This window comes from Protopterus annectens, chromosome 6.part0 (genome assembly GCF_019279795.1).
Source record: "Protopterus annectens isolate FY-2018-M chromosome 6.part0, PAN1.0, whole genome shotgun sequence".
In the NCBI taxonomy this organism is placed as follows: domain Eukaryota; kingdom Metazoa; phylum Chordata; order Ceratodontiformes; family Protopteridae; genus Protopterus; species Protopterus annectens.
In genome coordinates, this window is record NC_056737.1 from 1,567,691,324 (window position 1) to 1,567,705,819 (window position 14,496).

Below are 14,496 nucleotides of genomic sequence, written 5' to 3' on the forward strand. Positions count from 1 at the left end.
AGTACTCCATAACCCAGTGTTTGCCTTTCGCAGATACTACCATGAAATGTGCTACCTGGTTGGTTGAGGGTTGCTCAACACTATTTTAAGAACTGTTAAAAAAATAATTTTATTTGACATTGCTAAAAGTTAGTGTTCCTCTATGGCACTGGTTAGTTAATAGCCTCGACCAATGCAATTGTTTTAACTAGTTTTAGTTTTGTAATGTCTTGTCCTTTCCACATCTTCATTGCTTCATTTTGTTGCATCTTTATACTCTGTGCCTGTGTTTTTTTTTATGTTTCTTTCTGTGTCCATCTACAGATTTATGCAGAGCTTGGCTGCCGGTATTAAAATAAAGCTGAAGTGGAGATCGTATGTATTGGTACTGGTATCTGTGATACTCAGTGAATTGGTTGGATCTCTGTATGACACTTACAGTACAGTGCTTCTCTTTAATCACTTTGAACATAAATGGTGTGTCCCCTACTAAGTGGTCTAGGCTCTTTTAGCACTTTTCAGCCTGGAACTTGGATGTAGAGGTACTTCAAGAAGTCCATCCTTAATGAGGGTGAACATGATAAACTGTCTAGTATGGTTACTAGAAGCTAACTCATTCTTTTTTGCAGTAGGGAAAAGGGTTGGGCTGCTTTTAGGCAAGAAGCCTGTATTTCTTTAGGCCTCTTAATTCATTTTAGACTCTAGGCAAATTTGGTAATACTTAATAATCTGTGATGGTATTTTTCTTACCAGTAAATCCACCTATATGTACACGTATTTCACACTGAAAAAGCTAGGTAACTTATTAGAAATAAATTTTAGAAAAGGTGCATTTATATGGGCTGCTGCTGCTTAAATGCTCCAACACATGTACTTCATGTTAGGCAAGGTGGACAAAAAAGACTGGCCTTTAGTTTGAGCTCTAAAATGCAACTGGGAAACTTGACTCAACTGATACTGGCTCCCCTCCCTGAGCTGTTCAATTCCTGACCACACACTGTACTGTTTTTCTGCACATGGGTCTTGAACTTGCAAAGATGAGGTGCACCTGAGTAAGGACTTAAGATGACAACACCTCTGTTCCAAGGGTTACTCTGACTGCAGAGCGAATGATGTGGAGTGGGAGGTGAGGGGCCGTAAGCCCCATGGAAGCTGCCAACTTTCTTCACACAAGGAAATGTTTTGGTGGAGGTACCTTCATCACACAACTGCTGACTACATGCTTTGTAGAACTCCTTCCACTTTCTTTTCAATGATATGATTACACAACTGGAAGAAGGAAAACAAAAGCAGGATACACAAAAGCACAATTGTGAGATGTCTCTGCCCATTCTAGACAGCAGGAATTTCACAGAAGTTAAATCCTTGCCCTGCACCTTCAGAAAAGAACTCTGGAGATCTTGAATCATAACAGCAGACCAGTAGCACACCATTTAAGACTTACCGCTCATGACTCTATTTCCAAAAAGTTAAGCTCCCAGCTACGCAGATTAAACGTCTGGCACAAGGCATCTCTTGAGGTCCTTTTATGGAGCAAAAGATGTTCTTAAACTGCATCCTGGCCCTTTCTGCCTAGCATTACCACCTCTTTACACACTCTGTGATTACAATAAACAGTGATTTACAATAAACAAAATGATGTATACATGATGGTTTTGGCATAGCAGCTCTGGTCATCTAGTCCTTAATTCATTCTGATCAAGCATGCTTTTGTCACACTGTGTGTAGGTGTGATGGCTACAGGGCTACTCAGAAGTCACTGTTCAGTGACCACTTATAAGACTGAAAACGGACTGATATTGAGAAAGCCTCAGGTAGTGTCTTATGGAGGCACCTGGTTGCATTTCTCAAGGATCTGTATTTCCCTCCGCAAATTAGAAGACACTTGGACACGGGATTTGCTACTGATAGAATGTGTCTTGGGTTTCTGGAAGAAACCCATTAAAGTGAAGCCCAAGTAACCCCTGTCCCAATTTGAGCCACTTGAGCCATCTGTATTTACTGGGGACAAAACTCAGACTTGGTACAGAATATACTCGGACATAAGTTTATTTGCATGTGTAATGATTCTTCTTATGAATTTATTAGAAGGGAAAAAGTGACTAATCTCAGAACTCTTCTAAAGATTTAGGAGAGACTATTGGGGTAAGTCGATGAAATTTTAGACTTTGTCAAGATTGTTTGCTGCTGCCTGAATGGAGAACAGTACACACCAGTGTTAAATATTTTACTACTAGTCTATTCCTTTAGCCAGCATAGGTGAAGGATCCTAAGGAACTTGTGATCTAATTTACAGATACATATCTTTAAGAAGTTCTTCTGAAAAATAAAAACAAGAAGTACTTCTATGAAAAGGAATCTGCTGAAGTTAAAATAATCCTCTTGCCCAAACTGGTTTTACCCTTCTAACTTTGATGCCCTACCTACCCACATGTATTAGTATAAAGAGAAGACAGATATTATCCCACTCTTGCTTTGCCACATGTGGACCATATGTGAAGGTGGAAGTATTGCTCAGTCTAAACAAAGTAGGGGAATTCAGTTTTTTGACCTGCAATTATATTTGTTAGGAGCAAAGCTCTGCCCTTTGGTTTTCATTTAATTATAGGGCTTTTAGCAGGCTCCATCATGTAGAAAGATAAAGCCATAACTATAACCCAGCTGACAATTAGCAGCCGAGGCAATGGAGGAGCTGGCCGGGCAGTGGAAGGAATAAAAAGGCAGAGCCTACTCTCCTCCCCTGGGACAGAAGGTTGAAGTCTGTATCCAAAGGTGTGCACTCCACCTCACTCCAAACTGGATGAAGGTGTCTGCCTTTGATGGGAATGGGCTAGTCTCTCAGTGATATGTCTTTACATGGCCCCACTACACAACCACCTCTTTGGGCTGTGTAAGTCTACACATGGGAATGATGAACAAATAAAAATCTCCTAATGGCTGCCTGGATGACTATCCAACAGTAACTGGTTTCCATCCAGTAAAGGAATGAATAGGCAAAGTCAAAGCAATTGGACAGCTGGTCAGAAGGCAGAGGAGGCCAAAAATACATTAACAAATTAAAAATTACAAGGCTTCCTGAAAGTTCAATGAGCTATGTCTTATAGTAATTTGCAGGGGCGAAGAATCTGGAGCAATAAATGCTGAGACTATGCTTTTTAGTAAGGTGCCCAATCCTGCAAGGAGGTAGCTAGACTTATTGTTTGAGGTCTCCTTCTATTTGTGCCTTTCTAAGTATCTCCCAGTATTTCTACATTAATCCCCTCAAAAAGAGCCACTCTGTTAAACTTAATATTCAGCTTATGTGAGGAAGGTGTGAGTTGGGTGTGAGAAAAACAAGGCAAGGATGTTTCCAAACCTTTACAGAGCTCTCTTTTGTTGGTTTAATATCATAGTGAGGCCTGTCTCTACCTCAGAACAGGGACTTAATATTGTATAACCCATTTTGTTTTGTCTGATCATTCATGTGCATTTTTCATATCCCTCATTGCTTAGTTCAATACTATCCAAACAGTTCAGATCAGAGCTGACTATGATGCAGGAGTTATTGGGGAATGGCAGATACAGCAGCCACTTCCCCGAAGTTCTTACTGTTTTTGGTAAAAGTTAAGAAAGCTATCAAAATGCAGGGAAATTAGGTCACTCTCCCAGAAGCGCTAAGCCTGGAGCCCCTGTTCTACCTCTTGTGCCTATATCAACAGCCATAAAATTAAACCAGGTTTGAAGGCACTTGGACCTGAATGGGTCAGAAGAGTGGCAAGACCAAATGATGAATTACCAGATTAGGTAGAAGACCATCTCTGCAAGAAAACTTGACTTTTCTAGCATGGCCAGAATATGGATTCAGCTGGATGTATTTAATGGAAGCTAGGTGTTTTCTCAATGCATACTAACTGGGTCACACAAAACATTACCATTTAGTAGAGTCACTCATAACATTACTATATGAAAAGATATTACTTGTGGTTCAACAATTAGCATGCCTACAAATGTTAAACTTAACTTGCTTGACTGCTGCCTCTATTTCCTTTGAACAGCCCTCACCCCAGTTTTTCCCCTTCCTACTACTCTCTAGACTGTTTTGTGCTCTGTTAAATAAAATTCCAAAAACTACAGAAAAACTGTCATACAAAGCTGCAAAAGCACTGACACTGCCAATACTACAAACCTCTAAGTCCAAGTTTCTGTGTGTAAGGACTTTCTAGCCCCCATTACTTCTCACTTAACTCATTCCATCCAGTACAGTTCATTTGAGTGTGTACCTTTAACTCCCAGTGGTTGTGGCTTCAGCCTTAACTTTTTTTTTTTATTCACCATAACGTTCCATCTGCGTAGGTAACTGTCAGCAACCTGTGGGTATCGGATCTGACCCTGGATCTCAGCCGGCAGCTTTCCAAGCTCTCGGCTCCTTCCCCTTACCCATAATACCCTGCAACCTCCCTCCAGTCCTCGGATCAAGTTTGCCAAATTATCCACCAAAAACAGTCACACATACTCTAAAGAGAAACGCTAACCTGATGCATGACGGAAGGAAAACATTCCGTCATGAATATGACCACGGAATAGGCTGGGAGAAGGAGGGGGCATCGGTTGCTGACAAATGAAGTTACCTACTCCGATGGAACGTTATGGTGAGTACATAATTTCTTTATCTGAAGTAGTTAACTTCATTTGATCAGCAACATGTGGGACAGAGTCCCCAGCTACCAAAAAAAAAAAGTTGGGCGGTCCTCAAGGAAGGATATTCCGGAGCACTGCGGAGCCAAAGGCTGCCCTACCTCTGGATATCGGATCCAGTTTATAACGAGAAATGAAGGTATGAGAAGAGGCCCAAGTAGCCGCTGAACAGATGTCATCTAAGGGAACTCTTGACCAAAATGCTGCAGAGGTAGCCATAGAACGGGTAGAGTGAGCATGAACCCCCAAGGGTTCAGGCTGACCAGAAGCTGTATATGCGTGTAAGATGCAGTGGGATATCCATCTAGCTAAGGTAACTTTCGTAATAGGCTTGCCTAAGGACGGCTTGGCAAAACACGAAAAGCTGCTCCGATTTGCGAGAAGCAGCTGTCCTGAGCAAGTAAAATTGCAATTGTCTATGCACATCCAACAAGTGCAGTCTGTATTCAACTTTGTTCTGAAAGTTGGCAAATTGATGGTTTGATATTGAGCCTCTGAGGCTACCGTAGGCAAGAATGAAGGATTAGTTCTGAGATGTACTCTGTCCTTATGGAAGACCAGGTACAGGGGTTTTGTACAAAGAGCTTGAAGTTCAGTTACCCTTCTAGCTGAAGTAATTGCAATCAGGAAGGCAGTTTTCCAAGATAAGAATTTTAAATCAATGGAAGCTGCAGGTTCAAAGGGTGGACCACTTAGTAAGTCCCATGGGGGAACCGCATTCTTGACCGGAGGTCTTGACAGAAGGGTGCCTTAAGTCTCATATCTTAGCGGAAGCTAAGGGAACAAGGTTGTCCCCAATGTGGAAATGAACTTTGACAGTAGAAGCACTGGCCCCTTGGTGGAAAAAGTGGGACAGAAATTCAGTAACTGGAATGGGAGCCGTATGTTTGGCCCAGATGGAAAAACTCTTCCATTTACTCTTGTAGATCTTCCTGGTAGAAGGTTTATGTGCTGCTACCAGAATAGATTTTACAGAAGACTAGGTACCGGGAGTCCTAGCCACTAGTGGAACTGGATCAACCAAGCCGTGGAACTGGATCAACCAAGCCGTGAGCTTGAGGTCATCCAGCTTCAGAGTTCTCAATCCCGCAGGATGAGAGATCAGATCCGGAATGGGATCCAAGACCCAAGGAGGAGCTATGATGTGAGACCACAGGTACGGGAACCAGATCTGGCTTGGCCAGAATGGGGCTATGAGGATTATCTTGCTCCCCATCCGATGAGCTTTCTGCAGAAATTTTGTCATTAGCGGAAGAGGAGGATAAGCATAAAAGACCGGGCGGCCAAGCATGAACCAGAGCGTCTCTGGGACTCTTCCCCCGGTGGGGGAATTAGAGCGAAAAATTTGCTGCATTTTGCGTTTGAAGGAGACTCAAAGAGATCGCAGCAAAGCTGACCCCATCTGAGGAAGACCTGTTTCGCTACTAAGGGATTTAGAGACCACTAAGGTGTGAGGATAGAACGACTCAGCTTGTCCTCTAGAATGTTGGACCGACCTGGAATGTGCATTGCTATCAGAAAGCGGTTGGTGGAAATCGCCCATTCCCAAACTCTCTCTGCTTCTCGACAGAGGGTAAGACCTGGTTCCTCCTGTGTTTGTTGACATACCAGACTTGCGGTAGTCCCCAGAGGAAGAAGGGCTTGCAATGCTAAAAACGCCGCCCTCATCTCCAGAACATTGATATGCAAAACTGTCTCTACAGGGGTCCACGTGCCTTGGACGGTTCTGTCCATGCAGTGCCCCCCCCCCATCTAAGTGTCTGTGGTCAGTGTGGTTTGGGGTTGAGGCATCACAAACTGTCTCCCTTCCCAAAGCTCTCTGGAATGGAGCCACCAAAGAAGGGAGTTCCTGCAAACCCTGTTTAGGGGAATCTGTGAATCCAGTGGGTGAAGGAGGAGGGACCATTGGACCTGAAGGGTCCATTGAAGGACTCTCATGTGCAACAGAGCAAGAGGAGAAAGGCTGATGGCTGCCGCCATGGATCCTAGGGCTGTCGGGACTAATTCTGCGGGTGGGGCAGGACTGTAGGAGCACTATTATATGGAGTGACAAGGTGTGTAACATGTCCTCTGTCAGGCCTTGGATTGAAGCGCGTTTATCCTGGCCCCTATGAAATCCAGAACTTTAACAGGATGAAGACTACTTCCTGAAATTTATGGTAATGCCTAGATGATGGGCCAAGAGTAAAGAATAATAATCCCTGGCAGAACAGAGTAGATGCCTGGTGGGGTCTGAGGAGTCTGTCGTCTAGGTACAGAAAGACCTGAATTCCCTGAAGTCTCAAGTGGGTTGCTACAACTGCCATGACCTTGGTGAATACCCTGGGGCTGTGGTGAGGCCGAACGGAAGAACCCTGAACTGATAATGACTGCCCCCTAGCCAAAAGCGGAGAAACCTCCTGGGTTGTCTGTCCATGAGAATGTAGTAGTACGCATCCTTGAGGTCTATGGAGCACGCATCCTTGAGGTCTATGGAGCACATCAGTCATTCTGCAGAAGGGGGAGAATAGATTGAATGGTGACCATCCGGAATTTTTCTTTGGCAACAGACAGGTTCAGTGTAGACAGGTTGAGAATTAGCCTTGGGTCCCCCGTCTTTTTGGCACCAAAAAGAACCTGGACTGACCTGGGGGGACGCGCTGGATGGCTTTATTTTCTTAGCAGCTCTTATATCTAAGGCTGCCGCCTCCCTCTGATTGGGTGTGACATCGGGGGGGACTTGGGAAGGAGAATAGAGTAACCTCTGGATATGATTTGGAGCACCCAACGATCTGTAGTAATGGACTCCCGATGTGCTAGGTGCTCCGAGAAGCGACCCCCAACTGCCTTCAGAGAGGAGCAGTCGGGCAACCCCTCAGGGCTGCTGCACGGGTTGATTGGAAAAAGGTTCCCTCGACCCAAAATTCTTTGCCCCCCCCCCTCTCTGGGCTGGCGTCCACCCTGTCCTCCCCTGCCTCTGAAGGATGAGGGGTCCGGAGCGAAACGGGATTGTTGAGATTTCCGGAACTATATCTTGTTTTGTGTCCTCTAGTTCCTGGAAAAGGACCTTTTGAGGAGCCAAGAAGCGGATCCCGACAGCAGACAACATCTTCCTGTCTTTCTCGCTCTGGAGTAGCATATCACGGACAGTCTTGCCAAAAAGCATAGAACCATCAAGGGGTGTTCTCGAAGGACGCCTTAAGGGTTCTGCAAAGTCGCAAAGACTGAGCCAGGCATGGCACCGTAAGGCGATGCCTGTAGCTGCTCCCTCTGTGGCATGGGAGAGAAGCCACATAGAAGTGTTATAGACTTTAGAGTGGCCATTCGCACCGAGAAGGTTTGTTTGTCCTCTGCCGACATGGACTCCGGGGGTGACCCTGCGTACTCTTTAATCAGGTCCTGCTGGAGCCAAATTACATGTGCCAAATAGTTCAGCAACCTTACAGAGAAGGTAGCTAAAGTGAACATCTGCTTTCCAATGCTGTCCATCGTCCGAGACTCCTTGTCTGTAGGATGTACAGAGGAACTTTCTTGTACCAGTTCCTTCTTGGTGGCAGCCACCAGCACCACAGCATCTACTGTGGCACCCTTGCTCCACGCTGTCCTGCCAGTGGGGGGGCTAAGGATTTTGTCTGGTCTCCTGGTTATTGGCTCCACAGTGTCTGGCTCCTTCCATGCCCGGTAGTTATGAGGTCTACCAGAGGGTTGGCGGGAGGGGACACCCAAGAGGTAGATGGGCCTGCGTCAAATGCATCCAGAAACTGACTCCTCCAAGGAAGGCTTTTGGGCTGACCACCCCCCCCCCCTAATACACAGCATCTCCATGATGTCTCCAAGGAGACTTCCTCGAGGGTGACCTGGGGGAACCTTCCCCTTCCTCCAAGTCCATGTCTTCTGTGAGGGACTAGGGAGTCCAAGTGCCTCTTACACTATTGTTTGAGAGGGACCTCCTCAGGGGGGGCTGAGGGCTCATCAACCATGTCCTAATCCTCTAGGGGAACTATCTGGGACGTAGGCTGTCCCTGGGGCCAGATAGTGGAAGACAGGCCCATCTGCGAGTGAATGGCAGATGGATCTGTAGCTAGAGCCCGAGGCCTCGAATCCCTAGAAAGGACCCTGTCCACAACGTTGAAGGGAGAGGGTGAACTCTCCTTAGGATCTGAGAGCAGCCCCCTCGGATCAGACATGTGGATCGGCGCTGGAGTTGACTATCTTATGCAAAATAGTGTGCTCTGACCGCATCAAAGACGCACTAACCCCTCCGGATCCGAGGCTTGGCTCATGGCCCTGAGAGCTCAGATCCAAAAACTGATCCAACAAACTCAAGGGTACAGCTGGCGTCGAAGTAGCGACTACTATTGGTGCAGACACCCCGGCTCCGACGCTACCCGGATCCAACAGCTCCGAACCCCGATAGATTTGAGAAGGAGCAATGGGGGCAAAGAAGGGGGTAGAGCTTCCCCATCTGCATCTGGGCCTGCAGGAATAGACTCCATACGGTCCATCTGTCTCAGACAAACTCCTAGTAGACCTGGAAAAAATCGTCGCAGGCCAGGAAGGCCGCCTAGACTACCTCGAAGGTGACCGGGGCTGCTCCTCTAACTCTGGAGAGAAGCGTGGAGAAAACTGAGCCGAGAAGGGGAAGACCTGGAAACCCTCATGGGGGCACAAGTCAGTTTAGCCAGCGGAGCCGAAGGGACTGATTCGGCCCACCGCTTAATGGCTTTTGTGCCTATCCCTCTCCTTTTACTTCTCTCTGTCTCTTCACTAGAAGATTCCCCCTCTCCATGGGAAGCAGCGGGAGGTTAAGTCCTAGCCAGGGGAAGGGGAGCTGAAGGCTGGACAGTCGCAGCTGTGACTGGCGCCACTGAGGGAGAGGAGGAGGAAGAATCTGGGGGGAAAAGTCCCGCCAGGATTTCTCCTGTTCCTCAGAGCCTGGGGGTTAAAGGCTGCACAAATCTGGCAGCCCGATGTTAAGTGGGCTACCCCCAGGCAGAGAACGCACTGAGTGTGGCCAGCTGCTGGGGACAGCTTATGATCACACTCAGCACATTGAGAAAATGGCCTTGGGGGCCCTCTGCCATCACACTCATGCCATCACACTCAAGCACACACCCTAACGCACACAGTAAGGGGAAGGGAAAAAAACACATTTACTACTAAATGCAACTAAAAATGGTTTAGCTAAACTATGGGTCTACTGTACACACTCGCACACCGAAATTGCTATTTTTTAACAAAAAATACTCCTAAATTCCTCTCGCCTAATTAAGAGGCTCATTCCTTATGTTTCAGAAGCCGTGGCAAATGAGATCTGAGGACTGGAGGGAGGTAGGGTATTATGGGTAAGGGGGAGGAGCTGAGAGCTCGGATGTTTAGCTTGGAAAGCTGCCGGCTCGGATCCAGGGTCTGATCTGATGCCCACAGGTTGCTGATTGAAGTTATCACCTTACAATTCTAACAAATACAAATTGATGGAGGTCAAATATCAATACAGTTGTGTTTGCCGTTGTATATATGCTTCAAGTTAAAATATTCTGATACCTTGTCTAACATGGTTTTGGAATTATTAATGCAAATATGAACCAATATTTGACACCTAGAGGCGCAGTAGGAGGTAACTGCAGATGTCACTCTGCTGTAATGAGTTAATAGATGCACAATCTCAAAAATCAGGGCAATACGTGGAGCTAGATTAATTAAAGTATTTCACTAATCTACAGGGATGGGTTTCTTTGGAGTAAGAATACTGTTAAGTACTGAGAGTTGCAGGTGTGCTTGCCCTTTCACTTGTACACTCTTATGTAGACTGTACTCTTCCAAATCTGTGTTTATCAGGTTTGCTTTCATTTCTGTGCCTCATTCAATACAGCAACACTGTTTTGCTATGGCTTATAGTATTCAGGATTTATATCTATGTGATTCTAGTTTAGGATTTTGTCCATTTCAGATTGTGTTCAGAAGTCAGATTTTTCAGGAGTTTGAGGTATGACATTTGGCAGGGAGCCCATATTGTGTACACTCTCTCTCGCGTGCGCATATTCAAATCAACTTTCAATGTGAACTACATAAATTAATATATTACTTAAACTTCCTGTTACATAATTCTGAGTTAATACTCACCAACTCATTTAATCCTGGTGGAATGTGTACCCCAGAATGTAAATGTCATTGCATTTCTTTTCTTCCTACTAGCTGTTCATTTTGATAACATACAGATGGTTTCTACACTGTATTATACATACACATGGTTTCTACACTTTTTTTTTTTTTTTTTTAGAAACTGTAACTGGATGACAGTAAGAAGAGAAACTATTTCAGATTTTCTTTCTGGAATATACTACACCAGGACTAAATGAGGTAGCGAGTTCTAAGCCAAAATTAAGAAACAACCCCACCCCAAGGTTGGAAGTTGTTATAATGGTAGCGATGCTTAACTTACGAACACAAGGTACAAAGTTTGATTTTTAACCTTTCAGTGAGATTGGCTAAGCTTAACATGGCCCACATGGACAGCTAGCCTAGCACTATCTATGAACTAATGACATTGAGATCAAGGATTAGTGCATGTATGTCATATTCAAAGTTTCTTTGCATATGTATGATTTTCTTTATTTATCTTAACATAAGTAATCCCGACGAGTGACTGACGCGAGTCACATGATTTTTATTAGGGCAGTGAATGTGTAACATAATGCCAGTATCACTAGCTAGAGTTTTGTAAAGAATTACTTGTCATTTGTATATCAAACTAATTTATACAAATGCTTGTGTTGTAAATGTATTTGTAAAGCTGCTTGTGTTAAAAATGTACCAACAGTGAGTCCTGGACAGAAAAGAAATAAACCCGTATGTCAAACTGTGTTGTAAATGCTGAAATGAGTATATTGTAACAGAGGATACTGGGAGAGAAGACGTAAATCTCAGTCCAGCTAACTTTGAACAGTAGTCTGAAATTAAATGTTTAGGCCATATGTATCTTACAGTTCTGATTGCAGCCAGAGATGAAATGTCTGAAAACCAAGACTAGGAGTCCTAACGTACTGTCCTTGGGGGTGATCTAATTGCTACCCTGGAGGGGTAGAAGTTTTGAAATGGATTTATACCTTCCAGATGCTCTAACACATTTCAGCAAAGCTCTACTATGTGTATGTGCTAGACTCTGGTTCAGTTTCTAGTAAAAGGGGGTAGTGTGAGAACCAGACTCAGAAGGCAAGATGTATGTCATGTAATTCTGTAGTCCAACAATGAAATGACATTTTAATACCAGATAAGGCAGAAGACTCGGAGCAGTCTATTTTTGAAACTTCACAGAGAAGGAAGACCACTCACCCACTACATCTTGCCTTACTTTAGTAAGAAAGCAGAGAACAGTAATTCTATAGATCTTTCTTCTCCTCCAATCCACCTGGCTGCTGTGTGCTCCGCTCCTGTGCTTGAATTACACACTGTGTTCCAGCTTGTCTCTGCACCAAACACCTGAATATTCCCAGCCGGACGCTTTGGAACATTAGGGCAAACTAAGGACATTACCTTACAACTACCAGAGAGAGAAACCTTTCCTTTGGAAAGTCACTGAAAGTATATTGATGCTGAAACTAATAAACTGAAATGAAGTAAATGTTAAGACTTTACTAGGTTAGGCAAGCTTCTCGGGTAGGCTAGCTAGCAGCCAGCCTCCCCAGTCCTTCTCTTGTATATTATCTATACCTCCTTTAGTTATCCCCTTCACTCAAACTACTTCATCCTCACTCCCCCTTAGACCCTCAAATCTAGCAGGAGACATCTCCACTGCTATACACTGACTGACCACTAGGTGGAGTCTCAGTACTTGGCTTTCTCAATAATTAACTTTCTATAGTGTATTTTCTACCCTATTTCTGTATCCTTACCCCCATAACTCTGTTCCCAATTTCCTCGTATTCACTTGTATATTAACTCTCCTTGTCCTAAGGCATCCTTATTGTTTTCTCCTCTACCTTCCTGACTTTCTTCCTTTTAGACTCTGAATATTGTCTACATTCTCCTACCTTTAGACTTACCTGCTGAGTCTCCCACTTCACTGTTTTCCTCCTATATTCTGCTCTCTTGTCTCTACCCGCTCCGTTCGCCCTTTGGGCTCGCTCCGCTCCCCCACCCACCCCTAGTGCTCATACTTTTATCCCTCCAGAAACCACACCCCTACCTTACTCTCACCAATCACACAAATCTCATCTATAACACTCCCATCCCTATCATACACATCTCGCCTACCAATTACCCAACTCTCCTCCTCCTCCTCTACCTCATATAAACTTTCTCTGTCTCTGTCTTCCACTTCCTCAACAATGCACACTACAGTGAACCCTTCTCTGGTTCAAATATTGAGCCCATCTCAACATACGTAGTATTTGCAACAAAATTTCTCAAGTCCATGCCCTGCTAGATGTCAACCAATTTGACGTCCTCTGCCTATCAGAAACATGGCTAAAACCCCACCTGGGTATGACATCATTAGACTTGACCGCTCAATAAAAAAGGGGGGAGGTGTAGCAATTCGCTATAAAACCCAGCTGCAAATCAGTACTATAAATCTGAACCTTCCCCTAGTCAATAGTGCCGAAATAATTTGCTCTCAAACTTAAAGTCAACAAAAGAAAAGCCATATACATAATTTGTATGCATCTTCCCCCAGGAAATAACATTAATGCTCTTGAGAATATCCTCAGTTGGCTCTCCACTAATCTCCCATAAGAAACATTAATCTTAGGTGACCTAAATATTAATTGGAATTCCTGTAATAACTCAAACCCCACCTCCCACATAAACCTACATGGCTTCTCACAACTGCCCTACCAGAACTAATAAAAGCAATAACAAGGATACCACTTTAGACTGGATACTTACTAACACCCCCCAACTAACCTATAAAACTGTCTCCCTTCCAGATCTAAGTGACCACTCTTTAACATATATTATTAGGCATAAAACCAATCTAATTTTTCCAAACAGTCAAAACATTATGTTCTAAAAAGCAATGTAACTCTGAATCCTTTCTGACAGAACTGAGACAATGTAACTGGTCTCCTCTAAAATTTCTTCCTCTCAATGATGCAGTACAGTACTTCAATTCCACATTCTTTGCTACTCTTGACCAGCACGCACCAATACGTACTATCAGAACCAAAGCCAAACCAGCCCCCTGGCTGACCAACAATACTAGACAAAAAATCACTATCAAACAAATCCTGGGCAAAATGGCGTACCACTAAGATCCTGGCTGACCGTCAAATCTTTAGAGAATGTAGAAATAGTACAACAAAAGCCATCCTGACAGACAAAAAGAACTACTACCTTCATCTACAACAAGCATCCAACAAGGAACCTAAAAAATTCTGGACCAGCATTAATAATCTTCTATCCCATTCTGGACCAGCATTAATAATCTTCTATCCCCAGGGCAATCTATAACACCTGACCCACAAGACTCTAACCCAGACAATCCTACACAAACAGCTAACTCTTTCTTCACAAATAATATTCAACTCTTGCTAGTCACCTATCTCCTGATACCTCTAAGCTACTTCCATCTTTTGCTAATCCACCCCCCACATTTCATCTACTACCTATTCCTACTTCCTTTATCTCATCCTTACTCCAAAAACTTAAACCTACCACCCCCTCCGCAGACAAACTTCCTGCTGAATTCCTGCAAATAGGAGCTATAGCCATTGCCTATCCCATTTCTATTTTGATATAGATTTATTAATGAAGGAACTATCCCTTCAATCTGGAAGATATCTCATATCATCCCACTACACAAAGGGGGAAACTCTAGGGACTTCTCTAACTATCGTCCTATAGCACTATTATCCCCCATTGCTA